Source organism: Agelaius phoeniceus, chromosome 5 (genome assembly GCF_051311805.1).
Source record: "Agelaius phoeniceus isolate bAgePho1 chromosome 5, bAgePho1.hap1, whole genome shotgun sequence".
NCBI lineage: Eukaryota > Metazoa > Chordata > Aves > Passeriformes > Icteridae > Agelaius > Agelaius phoeniceus.
The window spans coordinates 16,307,463-16,332,798 of NC_135269.1; the positions used below are offsets into that span (position 1 = coordinate 16,307,463).

Genomic DNA, 25,336 nt, shown 5'->3' on the forward strand with positions numbered 1-25,336 from the left:
TTTTGCGCATGCGCTTTGGGTAGGGGAGGAAATCGGGTCCTAGAAGGAGCGCGCGCCTCTCGGAGATAGGTGTTCAGTCACCTGAACCCCACCCCGCGCTTCCAGCGCGATTTTCCACGGCGTTTCCCGGTGTGAGGACACGGGCTGTGGGCCAGCAGCGTGCGAGGACACGGGCTCTGCGGGGACACGGGCTCTGTGGGGACACGGGCTCTGTAGGGACACGGGCCGTTGGCCAGCGGCGCCGGGAGCTGGCAGCAGGATGCAGCTCCTCTCTCGCAGGAGGTGCGAGGTGGCGGCCGGAGCTGGAAGCTGGGTTTGCCAGGCAGGGCCAGCAGGAAGAATTCCCGCTGCCAGCCGCTCCCTGGGAGTGCTGGGCGGACTCGGGCCGGGGAGCTGGGAGGTGTGGGGGGTGTTCATGTTCCCAGGAGCTGCTGAAATGGCAGCTGGCAGCAGCCTCGTGTGTCTGTGTGGAACCAGCCACAGCGGTGGCAGCCGGGTGAGAGCTGGGAAATGAACATCAGCGGGCTGGAAACAAGACACAGAAATGGGTTAAAATGGGATGGACTTCTCCTACGCATCTAAAAATAAAAATCCTTTTGGTTTTGCTTTAGGAATTCAACACTGGAGTGACTCCCGAGGTGTTGGCATTTGTTTTACTGTAGTTTTGGTGAGGTGCTGCCTCCGTGCCTTTCTCACAGCTGCTGTTGACTCAGCAGGTGCCCCTGGTGTCCCTGGGAGCTGCTGGTCTGTTCTCCCAGCCCAGTGGTACACTGGAGACAGCTCATGCTGCTCCCAAGGGGGATTTCTGCCTGCAGGGACAGTTCTGGTGCCATTGGAGCCCTGGTGAGAAGGGAGGGCTGGCAGTGACAGGTTTGGGATGCTCTTCCTGGGGCACGCACGTCCCTCCCTCCCAGGCAGGCTCTGGGCTTGGATTCTTCGGCTGACACTTGCCAAGCACTGGAAGGGCCTTGGCTGTGCAGGGAACAAAACATTTAAGGGGAAAGCAAAGCTGGGGATGTTCTGGCTTCAGAAAGAGGCTGCAGAAAGATCCTTTTGGAAGGGACAGTGAACTTTTCCAGCTGTGCCAAAACGAGCCAGTGGGATGTGAAGGTGTGGGACAGTCTGGAAGGTTCCTTGTGCCCAAAGGATCATGGCAAGAGCAGCACTAAAAAAGTCTGAAGTAAATCTTGGAGTGCCTTTTGGTGCCTGTTGAGCTTGGAAGAGATATTGAGTGTGGAATTGCAGGGAAGCTGCCCTCGCTGCAGTGGTCGGAGGGAGAAGCAGTGGCAGCTGTTTGCTAGCAGCTGTTTGCCCACCTTCCCCTCAGTCCCCTGGAGCTCCAGGTGACCACACCACCTTTGCTTTTCCAAGGGTTTTTTTTTGCTAAAGGGTTTCTAAATGAGGCCGTGGGCTTTGCCACTGTTGGATTTTAATTCTGCTTGAGGAAGTGTTTCATTGTAGGGTCTGTGATTTACCGGTCCCCATGCCAGGTTCACTGCAGTAGAAGCAGGCACATAAAGCCCAGGGCCTGGACTGGGATGCTCCAGTTCCCTGCCAGGCACAGGGGTCGTTGCTTGGTGTTGATTCTCCAGTCCTGTCTGCTCAGGCCTTGTTCTGACCTGCTCAGCCATAAATGCCATTGCAGGAGGAGCAGAACATCCCCCAGCTCCTGTGGATCACTTGTTGCACTGACTTTGTGCTGCAGCCTAAGCTGTGGGGCCTGAATTGCCTCCAGGCAGCCAGGATTGTTCCCAAATGCCACCCTCTGACTCCATAGGGTTGTTTTCCTCCAAGCCCAGGGGCTGTTTCAGTGGTGCTGTGTGCTGCTCTTGCCTTTGCCTGCTGTAAGCAGCTTTGTGCTGCAGCTCAGTGAAGTCCAGTTCGGTGTTTATGGTGTGGGATTTTTGTGTGTGATAAAAGTCCCTGTCAATTCCCTCGGGAATGGCTGCATCCCTGGATTGGGACTAACTCAGCTCTTCCCCTGCAGCAGTTCTCTGCTGCTCTCAGGAGAGGATGGAGCTGAGGGTCCTGAGCAAAAATGATCCATCAAAGCCAGGGCAGTGCTCACAGCCTGGATCTGTCCCTGCTTTCAGAGTTCCCGTGACTGAGAAGCAGAAACAAGGAAAACAGGCTCTGTTTCTTTGCTCTCTCCACCTCAGTCCTCACAACTTCCCCCATGTGCTCCATGTCTCTGAGCAGCATTTCTGGACAGCTGCCACCCCTTCTTTACAAAGAAAGGGCAAAGGTGCAGAGGGGGCTTTAGGAAGTGCCAATCCCTGATTGTGTCTGCCTGTGCTCGCTGTAGTTCTCCTGCCTGGAGAGACCTCCATGGCCTGGGGTTTGTCTAGGAAAGTGATCTTATTAAATTTGTTACAAACTGATGTTTGTAGACACCAATTTCTGATGGGAAACGTCATTTTACTTTTGCCTTTTCCAAGTTTTTTCCAGGTGCTGCAGAGGATGAGCATCTGTGTGCTCAAACTGAGCCAGGAGTCTGTGACTTCCACAGGGGACTTAATTTTCTTTTCTTCCTCTCTTTTAAGACAGGAAAAATCACTAATTGCCCCAGCAATGCTGAAAGTTTTGGTGTTTGAGCAGCCAAACCCAGCAGCTTCTGACCCTGCTGGCCTGCCCCTGCTCCTGCCCATTCTGTGGGGTGGGTCAGAGGGACACAGGGTTCCTCTTCTCCTCTCTGCTGGGTTTAACTCCCTAGGGCTCACTGAGGCTGGGAATTGCATCCAGAGCATGTTGAAGCTCCTGGTGCCTGGGACTGTGGTGTTTGGTGTGCAGAAAGCATCCCAGGCTGACTTGGGTCTGGATGTGCATTTTCACAGTTTCTCGGAGTGGGAAAAGGCCAGGAGGGTGCTGGGAAGGGCTTTCTCCCAGGCCTGAGCATCCTCAAAACACCTCAGGGATGTTTTTTAAATGTTTTTTGTCTCTCGTTTCCCAGCCCAGGGCTAAGCTGGAGAAAAGGTGGAGAGTGGCAAGCAGGAGTCCCATGTTTGGATCCACCCTTGAATTCCAGTTCCTCCTGGTGGGTCTGTGCTGCCCAAAGTACAGAGCAAGGAGATGTTGGAGTTCCTGTTTGTTCACCTGCTGAGCTTGGAAGAGACTCTGAGTGTGAAATTCCAGGGAAGCTGTGCTTGCTGTAGTGACTGGAGAGAGAAGCAGTGGCAGCTGTTTGCTGTGTGCTGGTTTCCCACCTTGGCTTCCGCTCCCTGGCACTCCAGGTAATCCCACACCACCTTTGCTTTTCCAGTGCTTTGCTGAAGGGTTTCTGAATGTGGCAGTGAGCTTTTCTGTACTCCCCATTGTTGTTATAGAGCACGACACAGCACAAAGTACCACGACTTCATCAGAAGGGTGCAAGAGAGATTTATTATAGCAACATGTTGCTTTTATACTCTTGCAAGATATTTACTCAACATACACAGTCACTGCCCATTGGTTATAAGAAAGAAACAAAGTTCTCAGTAGGTGAACAAGGAGCCATGTCATTCTGTGAGCCAGCTAGAGGCTGTATCTTTTCACTTTCTCTCCTTCATCACATCTCCATGGTGACAACCATGGTGTCTTCCTCAGGAGAGATACGGGGATTTCCTTATCATCAGGAAGCTTTTGCTGGCTCAAAAGAACAGCACAGAATGTCTTCCCTACAATTCCCCCTTTTTGTATTTGACCCGCAAATAAAACTGCTAAGGACTTCTGCAGGGCCCTTGCAAAAATCCAAGCAGATGGAGAATCCATTCTTCATTCACTTACAGATAACCAACTTCTACCAACTCCACAACACACACCCTCACAATCCTAATGTTCATGTACAAACAAGGCACATAAAAACAGATCTTCAAATACCATTACAGACCTCGGAATTTCCAGATGACACATTTGTAGCAGAATGACACCTTCACCTATAATCAAATAACTTTCTCCCACACAGGATCAGAGACCAAGTCATCTGCCTTGTCACCACTTAGAACCAAGTAGCATTCACTTAACTTTACAACTGCTATCATAATGGGCAACCAACCTAGTTGTTCAAAGTGTGGACTTCAGCTACTAATTCAACCCCTGTGCAAAGGCAACACTTCTCCCTTAGGTGCATCAAATTCCCCTATTTTGGGACCATCGGTGCCCTGCAAAAGGAAATGGTACAAGACACATTTCTCAGTACTACCAACCTCTCTATAGGAGAATTCAAGGAAAAGAAGCAAAAGTAATGTCCACTAACTTAAAATTTGGATTTTTAGCGTAAGCCTATAACTCCCTTTACTCTGTCTTAAATTACCATCTTTTGTGGTATCTTGTTTTTGGTTTGCCCCAGTTTCCCCCCATTCCTTGGTCTTTGGTTCGATCTGGAAATCCCCTACCCTGGTTTGTTATATGCCAGTCTCCTGATCCCTCCCCTGTTTCCATAGTTACTTCAATGTATCCAGGTTCTGTCCACCCCAAGCTCCCTGCCCGTCACCCGGCGACCCATCCCCTATCTCCAGAAACTTCTTTCCAGGGCGTTGGGTGGTTGGTCAGGAGACAGGGGCCCCTCCCCTAAGTTCGGTTCATTTGTTGGGTTCACTTGTCATCCAAAGCCGACTCCACCCCTGCTTTGTTTCAATTGGTTCTTGTATGTCACCACCCCTGCCCACCCCCTGCATTTATAAACTCGCTCCCTTCAGAGTTTTCCTGTCTCCGAAGGCTCCCTTCCGTCAGCTTCCCCCTGTGTTCTGTTACTGGTCAATAAACCAGTCGAGTTTTCTATCCTTCCTTCGGAGTCCTCCCTTCTTCCTTCGTGTGGTTCGTGATTGTGTTCGCGAGGCGTCCGTGGACCCACCAAGGCGTGGACTGAACTTCGAGTTCGGCAAGCGCCCCACCACTGCGGGCTGGGCTGGTAAGCTCGCCGGGCACCTCCTCTCCACCTGCTAACCAGCACAACCGCAATCTTTACCACACGTTCCTTGAGGGTCAATGCTTCCATGTCAATACAATTACCTACTCATTTTTCTTCCACTGTAGAACCACCCATCCTGTCCTTTTCTGTGTGCTCCAAATAAGGTTTAACACAAGGGGCAGAGACCCAATGAGGGCCATTTTCTGTTAAAACACATGCATATTCTCTTTCCCATGTTACTAATTCCACTGGCCAGTCCACTTTCCCATGATTAAATCTTTTACCCATACCTTAATACCTTTCTTAAAGTTTGGCTGTTTTGAATTCAAAGACAAAAAATGACAGAATATAGGAGACACTTGTAAGTCAGGTAAAGGATGCAGAAAGTTTAAGACATAGACAGCTTTTTCTAATCTCATTTGAGGCGACTCCCTCTGCATTTCCCCTTTTTGTTTTTGTACCTGGCGCTTCAACACATCATGAGCACATTCAGTAATTGCTTGGCCTGTTGGAGCATGAGGGATACGAGTAGAATGACCAACACCCCAGGCACGAAAAAACACTTGCAATTTCTTTGAAACATACACCGGGCTGTTATCCATCTCTACATGTGGTGGAACACCTAAGATGGAAAAGGCGTGGCAAAAATGATGAATAACATCCCGAGCTGTTTGACCTGCCAATGCTGAAGCAACCATGGCATGAGAAAAGCTGTCAGTTTGTAACGTGAACATATTTTAAACGGCCAAATTCAGGCATTTTTGTAACATCTGTTTGCCATTCCTGCAAAGGGAGTAAACCTCTAGGATTAGTACTGTAATATTGTGAAACATGAGACATATGACAATCAGGGCAAGAAGAAATAATTGACTTTGCTTCACTATGTGATAATTTAAATTGCTGTTGTAGTGCCTGAGCACTCTGATGAAAAAATTGGTGAGCTAGAACAGCTTGTTGTAACACATTAGGCACTGTTTTTACTGCTGAGGCAGCCACAAGGGAATCCACATAGGCGTTACCTTCAACAAAGAATCCTGGTAGCGATGTATGGCTACGAGTATGCATAATAAAATAAGAATGCTTTCGATTACAAATAACGGTCCACAATTTCAGCAACATAACAAATAATGGTTTCTCCTTTACATTATACAACACAGCTTGATCCAACTGCTTCACTAAATTAGCAACATAAACAGAGTCAGTAACTATATTTACAGAACTAGAAAATAAGGTAAAGGTCAAGAGTACGGCACAAAGTACAATTAACTGGGGAGACTTTTGTTGAACCATTACTTCATATTCCCAGCGGTCATCTTTCTTCCAGGCTACAGTAGCTTTTCCAGTTCTTCCTGATCCATTTGTAAAAACTGTTGCACCTTCCACTGGCACAGAAGAGCAAAGTTGTTTCCCCTGAAAAGGAATCTTCTTAGTGAAATTCAAAATAGGATGAGAAGGTAAATGATATGCTATTTTACCTGTAAAGGAAGATAAAGCAGATTGCAGCTCGTGATTGTTTTGAAAACACAACTCAAAATAGCATTGTTGTACCAGTATCACAATAGTTACAGGATCACGGCCTAAGATTTCTGCGACCTTTGATAATGATGTCTGCAAAAAGCTCATACAGACCTGGAGCTGTTTTTCGGGACTTGAAAGACAAAAATATCCGCTCCAAAATATGCAATTTATCTTCCCATTTATCATTCAATTGACACAACAATCCGCATGGTATTTCATCATCTCTCAAAATAAATAATTGCACTCCAACAGAAACATCTATCCTGGTAACAAATTTAGATGTCAAGGCCAATTCAACTTCTTGTACAGCCTTTTTTGCTGCAGCAGTCAAATGTCTCTCATCAGTAGAGGAAGTTATCCCTGACAGTAAGTCATACAAAGGTTGCAGTTGATGATTGGTTATCACCAAGTATGGCCTAAGCCAACCTATTGCACCAACCAATTTCTGTATGTCAACAGCGGTTTTAATATCAATGTCCAGTTTTACAGGTTGAGGCACAATTTGTGTATTGGTGATTATCAACCCCAAATATTTCCAAGGCATCTGTCTTTGAACTTTCTCCGGGTGATAACCAAACCAGCTAGAGTGTACACATTGTCCAGCAGTTTGAGGGCATTGGGTCTTCACATGCCCTGATTCTTCACAAGCAGAACATCTGGGTGAGGACTTCATGACTGTTGCCAAAGCAACCATTTTATGCTCAACCAAGCCAACCTTTGAGCAAGCAACTACAAGATCAGACAGTGAGGGATCTCCTGGTAAAGAATCAATAATTCTCCTGCAATCATCATTCGCATTTTCCCATGCTAGCTGTCTGCATAAAATTTGCCTCAACCTATCATCTTCTACTTGCTTCTCAAGGGCTGCAGCAACCCTCTCCACAAACTGCAGAAAAGGTTCCTTCACCCCTTGCTGGATGGTAATATACCTCAGTTTAGGAGCTGCCATTTCCATTGTTTTAAGTAAGGCACTCATACCCAGCTGCTGGGCCTGTGCAAGAACCAGGGGATCCCATGTTGCCTGCAAATCTGGGTTAGAGAACGATCCATTGCCCAGCAAGGCATCAACTCCTACAGTGTGATGTGGATCATGCTGAGGTAACTGCATATTGTCCAATGCTACCCTTTCAACCATTTGTTTCCAGGTAGCTTGAAACACAGCATACTGCACTGGCTGAAACAGAATTGTAGCAAGGTGAACAGTACCATAAGGTGCAAGTACATTAGCATTTAGAACACGAATCACTTGCATCACCTGCGAAGAGTTAACACCATACTGATCTATTTTTGACTGAAAGTCCTGAACAACCCTCCATGCAAAAACCTGATGACTATCTTGAATTAGGAGCAGCTTTGAAAACAAGAAAAGCCACAGGCCCACCAGAAGCAGCAGCAGCCATCTCCATCCTTTTAGGTGGACCTATTTTCTCTAACAAATTCCAATCTCCCACTTCAGTTGCTTTCATTCTCACATGCTCCCAAAATTGCAAAGGTGTTGAGGAGTCACAGCCACCTGGCAGGGAGCAGAGTCCAAGAAACAGCAGGCCTGGATCTGCTACGAGGTCTAACAGAAACAGATTCCTGTGTCTTTTTAGGTGTACTTATGTCCTGGTTTAGGGCAAAATTGGGAGAGAATCTCCAAAGGGGGGCCCCTCCAGAAAGCAAGCCCACACAGCCCCTCCCCCCAACCGGTTCGGGAAGGATTCCTCGGAGAGAAGTGGAAAGAACCTGTTTATTTAACAGGCACAGCACCCCCCAGCACACAAAATGAACAATACTGGATGACACCGCTCTGAAAAAGGTGACAAACTCAGAAAGTCTCTCTTGGGGGTGGTCACTCTGTTTTCAGTCCCTCTAGTGCTGGGGTAGCTGCTGCAGCCACAAGGTGCAAACTCTCGGTGTTTCCCAGGTCCCAGTCTGGAGCAGGTTCAAGTAGGTCCAAAAAAAGGAAAGGAGAAACAGTCCAGAAAGAAATTTGGACTGTTTAGCTAAACCAACTAATGAACAGAAGCAAGAGCAAGCAGAAGCAAAGGAGAAGCAAGAGCAAAGCGAAAAGCAAAAGCAGCACTATGTACTGCCCCCTCTCTGTGTCCGGCCAGCCGTGGGGGAGCAGGCTGATAAGAAACCCAAACAAAACTTTCACTCTTCAGAGCCAGTCCTGAAGGCACAGAACATAATATCCAGCATAAACAGCACACACGAAATCATAACGTCACCCTAGGACAACTTATAACTGGCAGTTCTCGTCAAAACTATCACTAGACAAGGAAGGACACAATGTTAAAAATTGCATTTGTTCAACCAGTTCAGGGTGGTGGCGGGGGCAAACTGCTCAGCTGGGTGTGAAGCGGTGGCAGACGACTAGAAAGGGGGCAGAGAAGGGGTGGATGGCTCAAGGGAATATGGAGAGGAGGCAAAGGAGGGCAGAGGAGAGGCGGACGGCTCAAGGAAAAGCAGGGGGGGAGCAGCTGAAACACGGGAGGGTAAGGGAGGAGCAGCCGACCCAGGGGAGGGGGGAGCAAACAGCCCAGGGAGAGACAGAAGGGCTGATGACCCAGCCTGTTTTTCACTTCACTGCTTCTGTAATTTCATTTTTGCTAATTGCTGTGCAGGTGTAAGAGACTTTGGTTTAGCACTCAGTTCAATTAACTGCTGAGCAGGCAAAGTATACACAGGTTTAACATAGTCTTTTGGAGATAAATACCAAGGAACAGTCTTAGCCTGTTGTTTGATTCTCATGATAGCAAACCCTTGGGGAACCTCCACAGCAGCTGCAGCAGCCTCCTCAGGAGGAGATTCATTGACAGGCTCAGCCTCATCTTCCTCCTGTTCCTCTACTTCAGTTTCTTGCTCTAATTCCTGCTCCTCCAATTCTTCACCTCTATCTTGTTCCGTTTTCCATTCCTTCAATGCCTCATACAACAGTCTCCAGGTAGCAGCCAAATCAACAACCCTTAGGTATCTTATCCCCCTTAGATATCACTTCCCATAGTCTCTTCCCAACCTTTTTCCATGCCTGGACACTGAAGGCAGTGTTGGCATCAGCTTCAAAGTCCTGTGACTTATACCATACCAGTAAGCTACAAAGAGCATAATCAGAAGTTTGAGCATTTTTTCTTTTCAGTAAAGCTTTCCACGTGGACAAAACAGTCTTTTCCTCATTTGATAAATTATTTCCCATTATTTTTCCCAATCTCTCACCTCGAATCAGACGTCTGAATTAGGTCCAGACCTCCACAGCGTCTTTGCTGCCTTCACTCATTTTTAGGGTACCTTTCAATTTTTTCTCTCTTTTTCTCTTCCCCCCCCCGGCCCCCCCCCCTTTTTTACAGTCCAGTTGCAATCACGTCGGGGTCACCAGACGTCGTTATAGAGCACAACACAGCACAAAGTACCACGACTGCATCAGAAGGGTGCAAGAGAGATTTATTATAGCAAAATGTTGCTTTTATACTCTTGCAAGATACTTACATTTACTCAACATACACAGTCACTGCCCATTGGTTATAAGAAAGAAACAAAGTTCTCAGTAGGTGAACAAGGAGCCATGTCATTCTGTGAGCCAGCTAGAGTCCGTATCTTTTCACTTTCTCTCCTTCATCACGTCTGCATGGTGACAACCATGGTGTCTTTCTCAGGAGAGATACGGGGCTTTCCTTATCATCAGGAAGCTTTTGCTGGCTCACAAGAACAGGCCAAAGTGTCTTTTCTATACCCCATTTATATGGAGGATCCGTTTCAGGAAATGTCTCAGTGTCTGGATGGATTCAGAAGTCCCCCTGCCAAGTTAATTGCAACAAAAAAAAAGGGAAAAGAAGCCCAGAGCCTGGACTGGGATGCTCCAGTCCCCTGCCAAGCACAGGGGTCATTGCTTGGTGTTGATTCTCCAGTCCTGTCTTCTCAGGCCTTGTTCTGACCTGCTCAGCCATAAATGCCATTACAGGAGGAGCAGAACATCCCACAGCTCCTGTGGATCACTTGTTGCACTGGGGACATCATCAATCAGCAGTGTTAAAGTCAAGGGAATCTTCTCTCACAGAAATGAAACCCCAAGCAATGCCCTTGAAATAAAAGGTCAGAGTCGGATGAAGTTTTGTTTGCATGAAGTTTGGAGTTTTTCAGGGAGCCAGCTGGAACCACAGAAGTGATGGAAAGCTTTCCTCTTGGGGTCTCTAGCTGCTCAGAGTGACCCCGAGATGTGTTAGAAAGTCTCTTTTCCCAGCCCAGCTCAAAGAAGGAGTCAGAGCTCTTCATTTCTCAGTCTCAAGGTTGTTTATTGTCCGGTCAGCTGTCTGTCTCTGCCCAGACATGCGTAGGGTGGTTCTGGGGCCGCCCGCGCTTCAAAGGACAAGTCTGGACTCTTCAGTTTTTTGGTCTTCAGATTGTTTATTATTTCTTGTCTACAGAATTTTCTTTCTGCCCAGCTGAGGTCTGACCTGCAAGGCAGCCAAGGGCACTCTGACCACCCACAGGGCGGTCGTGTCTTTTTACACTAAAAACTACGTACATGATATTTACCTTTATTTCCCAATACCTTTCACCCATATTAGCAAGTGCACCTTCACCATGGACCAATCCCCAAGTGCCAACATCACCACAGAAAATGGATGACAAGAAGAAGAAAGAAGGAGGACAAGACACACCCTGATCCCTCCATCTTGTCTCCATAACCCTCCTGTACCAAAAACCCTAAAATCTATATCTCACCCTGTAAATATATCCTTCTTGCACCATTCACTCCCAAGTGACTCTCATGTCCTCAAACAGGTGGCACATCCCTAGAGGGATTGAAGTCAAGCCACCAGGTGCTCCTGGCAACATTCCAGGATTTCCGAGCCCCCCAAGGGTTCTCTCAGCAACTCTGGACATCCGAAGTGATGTGCTGAGTTCCCACAGTTTATTGTATCTTATCTATAAAATTCTTTCTCCTGTCCCACCGAGGTCCGCTCAGCAGGACAGTCTGGGGCACTCTGCCTGCCTGTGTTATGACTTTATACTAAAAACTACATGTACAATATTTACAATTACTTTCCAATACCTATCACCTATGTTAGACAGTGAGCTTCTACTCTAAACCAATCTAAAAGTGCCAACATCACAGCAGAAGATGGAAGCTAGGAAGAAGAAGGAGGAGAAAGGCTGGACACGCGCAGATTCCTCCATCTTGCCCCCTGAACCCCCATTCTAAAAACCCCAAAATCTACTTTTTCACCCCGTGATAAATTCACTATCCTTCTACTTAAACTGCTGTGGCATGCAATCCTTCATGTAAAGGTTGGTAATTGTTTTTTCCAAGGGCTAAATCAAAGGCACAGAGGTCTTGGGCTCTGTGCCAAGGTCTCTGAGCCCCCTGAGCAGGGGCTCGAGTCCTCCAGGGCAGCCAGAGGAATTTCCTGGGCTCCCAGACTTTCTCACTGAAGGTGTGCTGAAAGCAGGAATGTGCATCCCTTTCCTGAGGGAAAAGAACGTGCAGAGGCATTGCTGAGGCTCTGAAATAAACTCAGCTTCTGCAGGGAGAGATGTCCTCTCCTGGGCATGGGAGCTGCCTCAGCATGGGCAAGGAGTGCTCCTGGCCACTGCCTTCTTCTCCTGCCTTAAAATATCAACTGGATCCTGACCTCAGGGGGGATGAAATCAGCTGAATTCCAGGGAACTCTGCCAAGTGTCCCCCAGGGACATCAGTGGGGCTGGGGGATGAGGGTTATAAATAGCAAATTCTATGGATTATAAACCTGTCCTTGTCCTGATCTCAATGAGCTTCCCTGGAACCTCTCCTGGTTCCTGCCACAGCTGGTGTTGAAGTGGCAGCTCTGCATGGGAATGTCCACACTCCACAAGGCACGGTCAGGTTATTCCAGCAGGAATTCAGCAGGGAATTTGGGGCTGTGGGTATAATTCCTGTGAAGTAGCAAAGCTGATCCTGAACCCCAAATCTGGCACCACACAGAGAACAATCTTTGTGCTGCCCTGTCAGCTAAAGTGCCTGGGCTGGGAAATTTCAGCAGCTAAATGTATGGAATGATGTAAGTAAATCCCAGCATCCCCCAGAGGGACAATCCAAGTGCCAGGGTGGGAGCTCATGTCCTTCCCCTGCTGTTGGCCGGACAAATTCCCCTCAGCACAGCTGGCCAGGCTGGGAGCAGGAGGGGCGGGAGAGTGGAGCGGCTGCCCAGGGAGCGCCGGGACATGAGGCTGCTGGAATCTCGTCTGAATCACTGAAAATATTCTTGCCCTGCAGAAACCAAAGCAGATCCCTCCTGGCCAGGCTGGTAGGCAGCAGCTCTAGGGGAAAACACCCTGGCCCTGCCAGGAGCTCTAACTCTGCTTTTCTCCCAGCTGCTGAGCAGTGTCAGGGCCACTGCGAGGAAGTTAAAACCCAAAAAAAGCTCACAGCCCATGGAGTGAGTGATCCCAACAGAAAAATGCAGTGTTGTCATAAAAAACTTAAAGATCTGTGAAAAAGGGTATGACAACACTGTAATGGGATTCCCGGGAACCTTCTGGTTTGCTCTTGGAATGCTCCTGCTTCTGTTTTTATATATTTTTAGACCCTCCATGGGCAGCTTGCAGAATTTATTCTGGGACTTAAAGGTTGAGCAGGGTTGGCTTTGGACTGACCTTCACCTCTGGTCCCACTTTGTGCAAACACAACTTGGGCTAAGCTGGGTGAACTCATCACCTCAGCTTTTCTCTCCAAAATATCCCCTGCTTATTTCCCTGAAGATGAATTCAGATTTTGCCCCAAACTGTCCATTCCTCACCTCCACTTGCCCTCACAGTGTCCCTTCTGTTTCCCACAGATGCCCTGGTGACACCAGGGAGGTGCCTTTGCCTTTTTCCTGCCCCTCTCCAGCCTCGTCCCACACGGGGCCTCTTCTCCATTCCCTGCCGCTGCTGCCAAAGAAGGAGGACACAGCATGTCCCGAATTCACCTCCCAACAGCCATTCCCTCACCTGAGATAGCCTTGGATTTTACCTCCAACATTTTCCCTTCCTGTGCACTACTGATTGCCTCAGTTTGCCTCAAAAACACTCATTCTTTCACCTGCAAGTTAACTCTGATTTTATGACCAAAAAGTCCATTTTATCCCCAATGTATTACTGAGATTTTTAAAACCAAACAACATACTGGTTCTGTTTTATCCTCAAAATCTTTGTGTGTCCCCTAGAAATTATGTCAGATTTTTTTCTCTAAAATACTTCTCACCCTTACACATTATTGCCCAAATTTTCCCTTGATGTCCACTACTGATCAACTCATTTTACCTCAAAACGTTCCTTCTTTCACCTAAAGATTACCTAAAGGTTTACCCCCAGTTTTCCCTTTTCTGTCCACTACAGATTATCTCATTTTTCCCTCGAGATGTTAATTCTCTGCCTTACAGATTGTTGCAAGTTTTACCCCCAATGTTTTCCCTCCCTGTCCACTACTAGTTGTTGCCTGTTCACCTCAAAATATTAATTCTCCATCCTGGAGAAAATATCACTTTCTACACCCAAAATTTTCATTATGTGTCCACAAGTGATTACCTCTGCTTTCATTCTCTTCCCTGGGGATTATTTCACGTTTCCCCTCCAGATTTTCCCTGTCTGTCCACTTCTGCTTCCCTCATTTTTTACAAGCAAGTATTCATTCTCTACTCTGGACATTACCTCACTATTTCTCCCCAGTATTTTCCCTACCTGCCCAATTCTGTTTACCTCCTTTTTACCTCAAAATATGCGTTCTTTGCTCTACAGGATAACTCAGATTTTATGACCAAAATATCCATTTTGTACCCTATATACTAACTAGATTTTAAAACCAAACCCACACAAGTTATGTCTGCCTTATCCCCAAGATGTTCATTCTGCCCCCTACACATCACATCAGAGTTTTTCTTAAAAACATTTATTGTTCTGACATATTATCTCAGGGTTTGCCTGCCAAATTCTCCCCAATCATCTCCTTTTTACCTCAATATGTTCATTCTCTGCCCTAGAGATTTTCCTAAGTTTTACCCCCCAAAATTTCCTTGCCTGCGCCCAGTGCCTGCCTCAGTTTGTCAGTGTTCACTCTCTCCCCAGAAGTTTACTCAAGTTTTACCCCCAAAATTTTCTTTACCTATCTACAACATATTACCTCATTTTTAACTAAAAATATTCATTGTAAACATTTAAATTATTTCAAACTTAGCCCCCAGAATTCCCCTACCTATCCACCATGGATTCCCTCAATTTTACTTCAATACTGATTTTCTACCATGTAGCTTTTCTCAGTATTTACCCACCAATTTTCCATCTGCCTATGACTGATGACCTCATTTTTACCTCAAAATGTTCATTCTCTGCCCTACAGATAATTTCTTATTATTTTACCCCCCAAAATTTCCCTACCTGCCCATAACTGATTCCCTCATGTTACCTTACTCTGTTTGTGCTCTCCCCTAGAGATTATCTCAGATTTAACCCCCAAATTTTTCTTACACACACACTACTCATGACCTCATTTTTGCCTCAAAGTGTTCGTTCTCTGCTCTAGAGGTTTGGTCAGGTTGTGCCTCCAAAATTTTCCCCATCTGTCCACTTCTGAGTACCTCATTTCTACCCCAAAATATTCATTCTGTCCCCTACAGATTACATCAAGTTTTACCCCCAAAATTTTCCTTCCTGTAAAATATTGACTCCTTCTCTTCCCTAAACATCACCTCAGCTTTTCCTCAAAATGATCCCCATTCTTGGTCCCTGTAGATGAACTCAGGTCTTCCCCCAACTCTGCCATGAATTACCTCCATTTTGCCTCCAAAGTGTCCCTTCTGTTCCCCACAGGTGCCCTGGTGACACCAGGGAAGTCCCTTTGCCTTCCTCCTGCCCCTCTCCAGCCCAAGGTCGCTCCTCTGCTTGCTCTCTCTGCCCTTGATCCACACAGAGGGGCACAAAAGGGGAAAGGTTTCAGAAAACTTTTCTGCTATTAATGAATAATTATTTCCAATTCCCCAGTGAGAAGAACATGAACTCACAGCCATCAAGGCCTGACAGTGCAGAGCTCAGTACACGTCAGTACAGAGACAAGTCCAGCATCTGAAAGAAAGAAAGAAAGAAGAAAAAGGTGATTTATTGTGTTTCAAAGTTATTTCAAGTTCTCAAACTTAGACCAACCTTTGCTCTTGATTTTGGCTGGGTGAATCCTGAGCAGTGGGCGCAAGTCATGTCATTCATGATGATGTGAGTGATGCTTTCTGGGGGAACTCTGCTGATTTCCAAAGTTTACTTCGCGCCCCATGCCTGATCTCCCTAGGAGAAAACCCCTTCCAGGAAGGGATTTTGCTCCATCTAATCCCATCTGCCCAGGCTGTTCCATGAGGATGTTGCCAGGCGGGGGCAGCACAGGCAGATGCAGCTCTCAGCACTCTCTGCTCCAAACACAACTCTGGGCTGCTTTGCAAGCAGCTTCTGCCATGAGGTTTTCTCCAGGAGAAATCAAGGAATTGCTCATGGCAGGGTGTAGATGAAGTTGTCACAAAGGGAAGTAAAGGATAAATATTCCTGTAAGAGCCCTTGGATCTGCTGGGCTGAATCGGGAAGGGGACATTCATTCCCTGCATTGCAAATGCACAACAACCTCACACACCAAGCACAGATTGTCAGGTGGGGTCTGACAGCACCACTCTGACAAACCTCCTTGTCCTTCTCCCTTTCAGTGACTTCTGCCTTCAAACTGAAGCTGACAAGCCCAAAAGCTCTGTCTGGCCACCCAGGAACAAAAGGATCCTCCCAGGGATGAGGCACATTGCCAGCAAACACTCCCAACATGGCATAGAGGCACCTCTGGAGCTTGTGTTTGGGCTGGCAAGGGCTGCAGGAGGACACAGCCCCCAGCTAGGGTGGCAGTGACAGCAGCAAATTCCCATGGTTTGATGGCACAACAGGGAGACAAAGGCCAGCAATGCCCATGGGAGCTGCAGGTTTAATTCTGCTCCCTGCACTGCCACAATCCAGCAGGAAATCTCCAGCGGAGACAGAAAATCCCAGGATGCACAAAATGCAGCATCTGTGACCCTGATCCTGCTGAAACTCAGTGTGTGGGGCCAAACCCCTCCAGATAAACACTGCCCTGCCCTGGATCAGTCCCAGACACTGCCCCAGTCCTCACCTCCCACCTGCTCCCGGGGCTGCCACCACATTCCTGACAAGGAGCCAAAGGCCCCTTTGGACAGGGCTCTCTCTGTGTCCCAGGTGTTGGGGACTGCAGGGAGCAGGGCAAGGACAGCCTGAAACCAGGGCAGATCCCTCTGCCTTTGGGACACTCTGGGGACAAATGGGGACTCACCCCACACCACAGGCAGGACCTGGGCCCTCCAGTACAGGCCAGCTGTTCTAGAGCCTGTTGGGTTTGGCTGCTCAAACACCAAAGCTCTTGGCAAAGATGGGATGAGTTAAGTCATTTTCCCTGTCCTGAAAGAGAAGAGAAAATGGAAATTAAGTCCACTGTGAAAAGCAAAGGCTCCTGGCTTTCCCACTTCTGTTCTGTTTGCTCACTATAGGGTTTTATCCATAAAAAATGAGAGGTGGCACCAAATAAAAGTGCCCTTTTTCAAAAATTTTCCCTACATTTTTTTCATATACAAAAAGGATGCCCATTTTTTCTTATTGCATTCTTTGCCTAATTTTAACAGAACCATTTTCATTCCAGGCCCTGTCTGTGAGTTATTCCATGCTTTGCCATTGGACTTTGGACAAAGGAGGGGGAGGATCTGTTCCACATGGGTGTCATCCAATGCTCAGCTCTGCTCCAGTGCTTTCCTTGGGAAAGGATGTACTGGAATAAAAGCAATAATCCTGGCCCACATGGTACCTGCCCATGGGAGGTCATTCCTGGCAGAAGGGACCTGCTGACTGCTGTGATTCAATACTTGGCTGTGTTGCAGCAACAGGAAGGGCTGCACTTGGAGCGTTCCCTCCTCTCCTGTTCTGGGAGCAGGAGCATTGGTGTATGCAGGTGGGTTTGCCCAGAAGCTGTGTGTAAGAAGAGAGGACATTTGTCAAGGCCCAGCCATGATAAACATCCTTCTCATATCAACAGCAAAATCAAAGATTTTGAGGAATGATTGATTTTTGAATGAATGAATGAATTAATTAATTAATTAATTAATTAATTAATTTTGCCTGACTCAATACCCATCTGACCCTTTACAGGACACTGATAGTTATAATATTACCTGCAGTTTCCTGGAGCCATGAATCAGCCAATACCTGCAGCACATTTGGAGAGAAACAAACTGCAGGATACTCTTGTCCAAGCAAGAGGTTACTTTCCTTCCCCAGAGAGCTTTGAGGTGCTTCTTGGAGTCACTCTGCTAATCCTGGCTGCAGGTAAGGCCACAAAAATGTAATTGACTCTCAAGATGCATTTTGTCCCCTTTTATGTAGACCTGTTTAAAATGAAACATTGGGAGGGTTCTGGGGGGATGTTTTCCAAACAAAAGCTTTCCTTCAAAATAAATACACAAACAAACCCGAAATTACTTGTTTTCAAAATGCTGAAATGCAATACTTAAGGGCTGACTTTTCAGAATTGTCTTCTCATTTCTTTGTCCATTATTTCTTCCCAATTATGGTCTGAGCTTACTATTCCACAAGTGTTATGTTTCTCAGTTAATTATGTTTCTCAGTTAATTCATCCCCAAAGCCCTCTCTGAGGGTCCCTTGTCAAAACTTGTAGCTCTTAAGTGAATAGAGTACACCAAAGGTATTTATTCCAGGGCCAACGAAGAAGCTCTTCAGTCAGAGCCATTAGATGGCACTAAAGGATAGGGAATAAGGAAAAAAATCCAACCCGTAATTGGAAAACAGCCGGTGGGGTTCTCGTTTCACTGCCGAGGCTTCCCCATGCTGGTGCCGTGCCCTGTTTCCAGGCACAAAGGAATGGTTTCTTGGAGAGCCCTTTTTGTTTTGTCTCATGCCTGTGTCCCTGGGTGCTTTGGGCACACAGGAAACACCAGCACTTCTGCCCAGTAAATTCATATTTTCACTATTTGACCCCAGGAAGAAGATTCCCCAAAGAGGAGTTGCAAGCACAGCACCCAATCCACAGGCAGGATCACACATGAGCTGCTGGAGGTCAACTCCTCAGCAGCAACTGTTGGGGGTGATCCAGAAGCTGCACAACAGCTGATGGGGAAAGGGAAGAGTGGAATGAGCACAGCCAGCTAAGGAACTGAGCACCTACTCATCCCCAGTAATGTCTGGGTAGCATTTGGATTAATAAATTGAATTTTACAGAGAAAATAATCCCGGGACCTTGAGCCAGTGTGGTGGTCAAAACCCAAACTGTGCACTTTGATACAAAGCCAAACCTTGGGGAGCAGAACTCTCTGATCCACCTTTCACCTTATAAATGCCCTCTGATTATCCCATGTAGCATCATGCTCCAGCCATGGCATAGATCACAGTTTTATAAAGTGCAATTATTATATAATAAACAGAGAATCAATATAGTTACTGGAATTCAAATATATTAGAAGTCTAAATATATCCTGTTGATCCTTTTCCTCTCCTTTTCACAACCATCACCACTTGAGAGCCTCAGAAAAATTTGCAGGGGAAAGTCAACAAGTTCCACTCCCTGCTTAGAGCTGAGCTAACTTCAAACTCGAATAAAATCACTCAATTTTCTTTTAGGGCTGAGAAATCTGATAAAACCCTGTAACTGGGCCAATAAAAAGCTCTTGAATGGCAGGGAAAGTCTCAGTCATGGCAGCTCTTTAAGCCACTCACTGGCAACCATCACTCACACAGTTCTGTGCCCATCCCAGGCTCAGTAAAAATCTAATATCTGCTGCTCATGTGATGTCTGACCTGCACTTTGCATTGTGCCTGTTTAAAACATGAATTGCAGTGAGTAAAGCAGGAATGCACTGGCATTCCCAGACAGATATTTAATACCAGCAGTGTCCTGTCTCCTGTCACCAGGTTCTGTTTGCTCTCTGCTGGGGAGGTGGCTTTGTTTGCCAGGTGCTTTCTGAAGTTTGGGGATCAGCAGGGCTCTGGAGGAGTGTTAAAAGTGAATACCAGGCTAAGGTGTGGATCACAGGAGATCCTTGTGGGGCTGGGCTCGAGGTTTGCATTTGAACTGGATCTGCCTGAGGTTAAGTGACAGCGCAGGAACAAGGGCTGTGGCTGAATGGCAAATCCTACCCTGAAGCTTGTGTAAGTGCCTGGACAGCTGCAGGGAAATATCAAAGCCATTTGGTTTTGGTCTCCATTTCTGTACATTTATGTTTGTATTATGTACAGACAGAGCCATTCAAGCCTTCTCTGCAGGCAAAGTCAGTTTTGTGGTCCCATCATAAGGTGCAAGGTCCTTATAGACTCATTCCTGACTTGGGAAGTGCAACGAGGAGGGCAAGGAGCAGAGATGGAATGGAAAGGTGGAAGAGAGAGCCCAGCAGGTCTGGGTTTCCTCGTCTTGCTGTCCCAGAGGAGGATGGCATCTGCTTCCCTCTGACACAATCCTCCAGGAGGTGGCTCCCAAGCTCTCCCTCAAGTACAGAGTGGCAAACCTGGACTTCCCATGCTACAGCAGGGGCAGGGGCCTTGGCTGTTGCTGCTCAGGTGCACACAGGAAATGTCTTGTTAGCATCTGAATATTGTAAATGCTTCATTTTCTTATGAGTTTTGTGAATAATAAGAATTTTAAAAGCACATTTCCTTATGAGCACTTTAGTGTTTATCTACCCTAAAGATGTGGCTGGTGAGGTGGAAATGAAAAGAAAAACCAAACCCAAACCCAGCTGAAAACAAAGCACTCTCAGTCAATGGAAAGCATTTTCAGATTTGTATTTGTGTGTTCTGGTCCTGTGACCAATTTTCCCACCTCATCTCAGAGTCCAAAAAGCTCAGCTACAGTTAAAGCAGAGTTGTGCCTGATTCAGAAACTTGGAGCAGTGCCTGCTCTCGGGGAGGTGGGTGGCAGTGCCACAGGGCCACAGATCACTCTTAGCACTGTGCAGGACAGGACTATAACCTGCTCTCCAAGATTACTCTGAGGCAAATAATCTCTCAAGGCTTTTCCTACTACATGCAAAAGATAAACAACCAAAAATGATGAACTCTATCAAAAAGGTTACAAGCCCACCTCACAATTCAGGGATGAACACAATCATTAAGTTAGGCAAGGAATTTTTTAACATGCCACAGGAGAGGGGACAGTTGGTACTAAGTCCAATTAGCAGAATTATTTAATTCAGCAATTTAGATACCACACAATCACTTAAGCTTGCAGTATGTAACTAAAATGTATCTTTACTAAAATTTTAAAATAATAAATTGACAATCCATATCAAAATTTGGATGGAATGTGTAAGTGAGGCAAGATAATCACAGTTCTTCAAAGTGCCAGTTGGGGAACTTACCATCAACTTAAATGCACATGGTATATTGTATTTACTTAAATGTGTCTTACCCTTAAAGATGCTTAACAAGTCAAAAGAAATATTCCCTGAAGTTGGTGATGTGAGCTATATTGTCTGTAACATGAATAATACAGAATTAATTCATTCATGTGAGAGTTGTGAGATCAAAGCTGCTGATGTTTCTGACTCTCCTTCCTCTCTGTCTTTGCAGCCCAGCAAGGCTTCCCTGCAGTGTAATGGAGTTCTCTGTGCCTGAGCAGGTTCTGTCCCACTGACTCCCTGAGAGTGGCAGTGCACAATGTGCTGATGTGGTTTTGTTGATATCAGCACTAAATTCGTGAGTGACATCTGCTGTGACAAGAGACAGACCTGCTTGAGCAACCACAGGTACCAACCCACCTTGCAGAGTCCTGCATGGGGGTGAGTTCAGTACAGGGGAACTGTCTGAGGCACTCAATCCTCAGGCTTCCCACCCTCACCAGGTGTTGGAGACACTTTCTAATTCTTTTCTGATACCAATACAGAAAAAGCATCACAATGGCCTTACAGAACTACTTGGTCTCTTCAGTGCCACTGAATTTCAGGAGCTTGCAAAATATCTTCTCTGTGATAGGCCCTTTCCTTGTTACACCTTCTACCCCATTGCAAGCACAAGTTTTGGGTTCCCCCCCCCTCCACAGACTGGGCCATCCAGCTGTCTAAGTAATCAGTTCCAAAGCTTTGCCCCCAGCCTCCACTCTGCAGCACCTTCCTTGCCTTACATCAGCAGATTCCTGGTCTCCCCCAGCAGCTCAGAAGCCCCAGTTCTTGCTGGTCTCTGGGGAAGTTGTTTGGGGTCACTGCCAGTCCTGGCCACGCCGCTCAGGGCAGCCCCAGAGGGGCACTGGGACAGTCCCCAGCACTGGACAGGGATCTCTGCAGGAGTGTTTGCCAAGTGCTGGCCCCACACTGGCCCCACACTGGCAACCCAGAGCTGTGCCCTGACCCTGCAGCTCCTGGCTTATCCACAGGAGTCAGGCACTAGTTACCCTGGCAAGGATATAAAAATATAACAAAAACCAAGACCAACCAATCAACCAATCAAAAAAAAAAAAAAAAAACCCACAAAAGAAAAGAAAGGAGTGGTACAATCTTGCCATTTAACTGGGACTTTTAACATAAAAAAACCAAGGTGCTGCCACTGCAGTGTCCTGAGACTTGAAAATGCATCTCTGGGAGCCAAAGGCAAGTAACACCACAGGGGGGTTGTCCCTATATCTCTGATGACCTGTCTCAGGAAGTGGCACCTCTCTGTCCCAAGCTGGGATGTCAAAAAGCTGCTGCTGTTCAAAGCCACGTTGTGCAGGCAGCCCACAGGTCTCCATGCAGGCAGCCAGAGGGGAATGAGCCTATGGCAGCGCTCAGAAACACTCAGCACTTCTGTCCCAAGGTTTGCAGTTCACTCTGTGGCAGATTCCTGCTGCAGACTGCAAGCTCAGCTGATTGCCAGGAGATGAGTTCTGGACAAGATGGAATAAAAGCATCTCTGTCTGTGAACTAGAAGGAGGTCAGCAAGTCCTGCAATCACAGAGCAGCCTCCAGGTTGTGGAAGACAGGTAACATAGAGAATGGAGAACATGAAGGAGGGGATGAGCTGGCCCATCTCCAGCAAGGAAAAGGCACTACTTACAATTCACTGGCTGCTCTGCACATTGAGTAAATAGAAAAAAAGCCCAAAGTAAATCCAAACAACCAAACCACAAAAAACTCCCAAACCAGACAACTTACCTTCAAGGGTGGCTGTGGATTAGGCACTGAGTGTTCTCTAATTTGGTGAGCAATGCAGATTCTTACTCAGACCCAGTAGCAGACCAGCACTGTGAGCATCACTGGCTCCCCTGGCCTGATACCGTTTATGTCCTAAACTCTCAGCAGTTTCATCTTGACAAAATCAATCCAAGGCCCACAGATTCCTTCCCAGGTACTATCCATGGTATGTTGTGCTGTTATTTCCTTGCCATGAGAATGAACACCAATTTGTTCAAGACATTTTGGAAATACCCCCAATATCCTGTTCTTCCCCAAATGGTGATTGTCCAGGCCCAGGGGAGAAGCAAACTGATCTAAAGGAAGCCAACAGAATAAACCCTCAAAAGTGATTAATTTTTCTAGGGAATAGAGGTGGGTGTCTCATTCTTCAGCAAGTTTGTGATTTGAGTGGAGTGCAGAAAGAGGGAAGGCACAGAGAGAGAGAGAGCAGCTGCAGTGGTGGGAAAGTGGCCCACAAGAGCTACTTTGCCCATTGTACCTCAGTGTGGCAATATCACATCTTGCTGGTGGTTTCCAAGAATGGCCAGAACACATATTTGTATTCCCAGAGCACAAGGGAATTGCTTCCATGCCAGCTGGTCTGACAAACAGATATATGGAGGAACACTGTTAAATGTGTATGCTCAGAAATACACACCTGGGAAGTGCAGCCTGCCCTGCATTAGGAGCCCTCTAATCAGGTGTAAATGAGAGCAATTCACTGCCAGAGTGTGATGGGGGTGTGCTGGTTTGCAAATCAAAAGCCAAGGGCTCTGAATTCACACTAACCCAGAACACAGTTCCAATCTGATACGAAGAGGAGTCGGTTTCATGATGAGGACAGTCACATATTGGAGCAGTTTGCCCACAGCAGCTGGGCTGTGCAAACTCTCTCCTGGGAGGTTGTCAGCAACGTTCAGCAACCTGTCCCAAGTTCAGTGTTGAGCCAGAGATGGGACTGAAGACATTTGGAAGCCCTTCCTCCCTGACTGATCGTGTGCTAACCCCCCCTTTTCTGCACAGCCATTCAGATATGGAGGGGTTCTTCCTATATTATTTGGGCACGTTTTGGGCACAAGGACTGCTCCATGAGCTGATGAAGCACAGGAAAAGTAACCTTCTCCTACTCTCACCTATCCAACTGCCACAGCAAGGCTTGGGCTCCTGCAGCTGGCCAGACAGCCCTGTCAGGGTATCTAAATACAAGGGAGAACCATTTGGGATTATCTCCTGAGAAGAGTCTGTTCTTTGGCTGATTTAGTAACCAGAAATTGGCACTTGCATCTGCCTGGAGTTGTGTGCTATTACAGCTTCAGTGAACACCTACTTTCTCAAAGCTCCAAAACATTTGCTGCTATTTCCAATACTCAAAGCTTTTAGTTCTGTAAAATTCTATCAGTGCTGTTTGCCAGTTATTATCAAGCTTCCCTCCTTGGTTGGTTTCTCCTCATGGTGCTGCTGAGAAATAGTGGAATATAGGTACAGTCCCAGGCCATGCCAGCTACATCTTCACTGCTTTTCAGTGCCAAAGGGTCCCTTAGGTAAGTACAAATTCTGCTTGATGCCCCTTGATGCTCAGTCACACTAAGCAAAGTTTGTCCCTGCTCACAGCTATGCTGTAAATGTTGCCTCATGACAACTGCAGTTCAGCAGGTTTCAGGCCAGCCCTCTGCAAATGGTAACCTCAAAGGGACAGCAGCCACAGATGTATCACTGCAGTATAAATAATTCATACAGAAAAAGCCTTCACTAGAAGAGAAGGATCAAGCATTCAAGTGTTTCTCCCAGCACATGGAAATGAAATTAAAAACCAGTTGATGAAAACAGTTCAACTTTTTTATTTAGTACTAATGCAGTGTTTTTCCTGATAATATCATGAAGCATAACCACTTCAAACAGGTGAGGTTTCATGGAGCTCTCCACTCTTGGAAGTGTCTACATCCTAACACCGTGCCCAGTGCATAGCCGAACTCTTGCTATTTACTGGGATTTAAAAGGGACTCACAAAGCTCCAGCTGCACATAGCACCCCACTGCAAAACCCACCTGCCTTTGCCATGTTTTATCTCTGCCAGGGCAGTCAGATTTCAGTGTTTTCTGCATACACATTGTAGAAATGTCTATCACCACAATGCTTCACAATTGATCTGTGTTCTACCTTGCAGGCTTGGAGATTTCATGTGTCAAGATGATCTAGCTGAAGTAACAAGTGACTTGGATGTTCAAAGAATTCTTGCTAATGTCCGTCATAAAAGCTGAAGTAAACTGCTATGAAATAAATGAACATTTAATCACGTAGTGACTACAGTAATAAAAAGTGGGAGGATACCTGTGTGTCCTCCAGAGGGATTCCTGAATGGACTTGTAGATTTATTAAGCTTAAGTAGAAGGGTGGCAGTTGATTATTTATTATTTAGTAAGTTACTTAGGATCACAGAAGTGTGAAACACCTGCAGAAGTCCCTTACAGAGTTCTCACTGGTGTCCTTGCCCTCTGGGACAGCTCACTGCCCACCAGGACCCCCAGGCCCTTCTCCTCAGAGCTGCTCTCCAGCAGGTGACCCCCAGCCTGTCCTGGTGCCCGGGTTTATTCTTCCCCAGGTGCAGGACCCTGCATTTCCTTTTCTGGATTTCAGACAGCTCCTCTGCCCATCTCTCCACCCTGCTGAGGTCCTTGGGAAGGGCTGTGCAGCCCCAGGGGGACTGGCTGCTCCTCCCAGCTCTGTGCCACCACTGAGCCACCCCAAGACACTG

The 25,336-nt window shown here is 46.8% G+C and overlaps 1 long non-coding RNA gene across 5 annotated transcripts; it reads left to right on the forward strand.

Moving 5' to 3' along the window:
- LOC129119870 (uncharacterized) lies at nt 1-24,940 on the forward strand. Of its 5 annotated transcripts, none has more exons than XR_013182311.1 (6): nt 1-3,230; nt 15,383-15,491; nt 16,084-17,381; nt 17,579-17,755; nt 21,008-21,183; nt 24,749-24,940. It is a non-coding gene; the product is annotated as an uncharacterized LOC129119870 (long non-coding RNA). The 5 variants fall into 5 exon arrangements; XR_013182313.1 differs by having other exon boundaries at nt 1-282; nt 2,951-3,230; nt 21,008-24,940; XR_013182310.1 differs by having other exon boundaries at nt 21,008-24,940.
- Nucleotides 24,941-25,336: the final 396 nt, after the last annotated feature.